Below are 3,104 nucleotides of genomic sequence, written 5' to 3' on the forward strand. Positions count from 1 at the left end.
TTTGGGCAGGTCTCATCTGGGAGCTGCTTCTCTGATACCTGCATCAACAGGGGTCAGTTGGTGATATTCAAACTTGTGGCTAATCTGGCCCAAGAATCCTTAGCAGGATCCACCTCAAGCCTCTCGGTAAGTTCTCTTTTGCAGGGTAGTTGGACTTCTGACATGTCAGCGAGGCATTCCAACGTCAAAGCTGCCGGTCTCTTCAGGCCTGGGCTCGGAAGCTGAAACAGTGTCACTTTCAGGTCAAAGCAGGCACAGACCTTACCCCATTCAAGTCGGGGGACACAGACCCCACCTCCCCATGGGAGGAGTGCCAGGTTCAATGTGCCTCGCTAAGTAAGGATCAGCCTCTGTCAAGTCCCCCTCCTTCCTTGGTTGGCACTACCTGTTTTGGTTTCAAAGTCCTCCCGGTGAACTTTTATTTTCTCTATTTTAGGGCATTGGAACTTTGGGGACTTCTTTTTTAAATTATTATTTTAGTTATATAGCATTATCTTTATCAGTACTTTTTGCTGAAGTTAAGGATGATGAGCCCATTAGGGTGATAGTCCTATAAGCATAGAGCTTCCTTCAGACTGAAAGACAAAAGACTTTCTGATATAATTCCTTTGCAATTTCAACCCGTGAGTAGAGAGCAGAAGGGTGCTGGAAATTAGGTAGAAAAAGAATGTAGAAACCCTTAATCAAAGGGTTTTTATAAGAAGCTTAATTTATACTCTTACCCTGTTACATAATTTTCCGTTTTTCAGCCCCACAGACCATTTGTGAAGTTTCGATTCTTTAAAAGAGTGTTTTAAAGTTCTGTGATTTGGGTCATTGATATGTGTACTTTGTTTTTCATTGGAAATTGAGGCAGAATTCAATGGGTTATTCCTCTACCTACATTGGCGGAACGGGTTAATTGAAATGAATTCTAATCTTTTGATCCTTGTCACACTCCTCTGCTATGCAATAATACACTAAGGAATTTCCAGAAATCAACTGCTGGGGACCTGACGTGGCTCCCTGCTTTGCCATTTTGTGGAGTTGTGCATGCAGCCGGCATGCTAACTTGACCAAAAAGTGCTGTTTCAGGAGACAGAAAATGCTGTACACAGAAGTAAAACCAAGATCCTTTGGATAAGAGGCATCGGTTCATTGTTGCCAGGTGCTTGAGCTCCTGAGGAAAATCTTTTGTGGGGATTTAAAGTTAAATAACAGGTTTTTCGTGGACAATTGTTGCTTGTTCATTTATCTAATTTTATTTTTTACTGATATTCATTACTGCAAAGTTGACTCTGAGCAATCTCATTTTATATCCCTTTGCTTTGTTTTATTGAAGTATTTCAGACCGACTGAAAAGTGCAGGGAATGGTACACCAGGTACCCCCGTGTCCGTGATCCAGCATGAAGAATAAAACGTTAGAGAGGTGGGCACAGCCCCTTGTGAACTTTGCCCCATCCGCTTCCTTCCTTCACGGGCGTGGCCTCCGCCCCAACTGCAGGGGTTAGCATTCCCTGTTACATTTTCATACTGCGTATGGGGTGTACCCATAAATAACATGTAGGCTTTTACATTCTTAATTATTGCGGTAAGTAATCAAAAGCAGAATAATCTTTTGTGGCACTTGGAAATGACATGAAATTCAAGTTTCAGTGTCCATAAATCAAGCTTTATCGGCCCACAGTGTAAAGATGTATTGTTTATGGCTGCTTTTGTGTAACCTGGCAGATTTGAATAATTGAAACTGAAACTGTGTGGCTGGCAATGCCTAAAATATTGACTCTGTCCCTTTACAAAAAATACTTGCCAATCCCTCACCCAGCATGTGCTCACACACGTGCACAAGGTAAGTAATCTGGCTAGCAAAAGGTCCGTGGGCAGGTGTATGTGCCTTGGCCAGGAGAAGGCTGAAGTGGACAAAAGGCTTTTTGTAATAACCCAGAAAATCTCCCTTCCTTTTCTCTTGTCTCAGGACCAACAGTGATTGAACTTTTCCCTTCCAACCCCTGTCCCCCGAATGATTAGATCTTATTCCCCCACTTTAAGCTTCTTTCCCTCTAGCTCTCAGTTCCCCAGCCTCAAGCCTACGAAACCAGCAAATTCCCTTTGTCCTGCGACACACAGCACTGCTCTAAGGATCGTCGCCTCCCCCTTCCTAAAAGCTCTGGGCTCAGCAGTGTGCTTTGCTTGCATCTCTGGCTTGGCGCATCGAGTTTCCTGGTACTTCCCTTGTCTTCTGTCTCTTAAAACTCCAGCCTCATGGAGTAGCAAGAGATCACATGTACACTGGCGACAGAGAGGCAGGGGAAGGTCGGCAGTAGTAAGTGAGCAAACAACCTTTTAAACAAAAACTAGGTAAAAAGTTGAAGATATCTCAGTTTCTTTTGCAGTATTAATAATAATAATACCTCTCCCTTGTTTCTTTTGTGATGGATCTTCCCCTTTTCTAAGCCAGAATTATACACATAATTGTCCCAATTGATTATTTGCTTTTCCAGTAGTAGCTGAATAGTGGGCTGTGCGAAGCATCAGGGAGGTGCCCTGTAACTAACTCGGTGGTGAGCTCCATCGGCTTGGAAGCCAGGAGTCCGTATGTTAGCAGTGAGACCTTGGAGTTTCCTTAGCAGAGAAGAGGAGAATGGCCGTCTCTGGTGTCTGCCAAGAAAGTAGAATGCAAAGAATAATAATAGTCGGTCTTCAACATCAAGGTGCTTTTAAGTGAAATAAAACAATGAATGATAGAAAAGGATAAATACTACAGGGAAAAAATCAAATTAAGGATGTGATTGAGGTTACAAGAGAAGTAGAAAAAGGTATTGGAATGGGAAGGAGGGACAGAGGTTTTCATTCTGGGAACATTCCAAAGGGCTTTTTGAGGAGTGGCAGGGAAAACAATAAGGATTCAGATCAGTGGAATTCAGAGGGAGAAAATTCCAGGCCTTGGGAAGAGCCTGAGCAGAGGCACTGAGGCAGAGGTAATCAGGGTGTAAGCGAAGAGCAGGGAAGAACTCGGTATGACTGTCTCTGAAGGGAACACGAGGGAGAGGGGAGGATGGAGGGGAGGACTCGGGTCCGGTCGGAGGAGGCCGTGGCGCCTGGGGGAGGAGCTCGGTAGCGATGA

The sequence above is a fragment of the Artibeus jamaicensis genome, unplaced genomic scaffold, assembly GCF_021234435.1.
Source record: "Artibeus jamaicensis isolate MK-2021 breed Jamaican fruit bat unplaced genomic scaffold, CSHL_Jam_final contig_76, whole genome shotgun sequence".
NCBI classification, from domain to species: domain Eukaryota; kingdom Metazoa; phylum Chordata; class Mammalia; order Chiroptera; family Phyllostomidae; genus Artibeus; species Artibeus jamaicensis.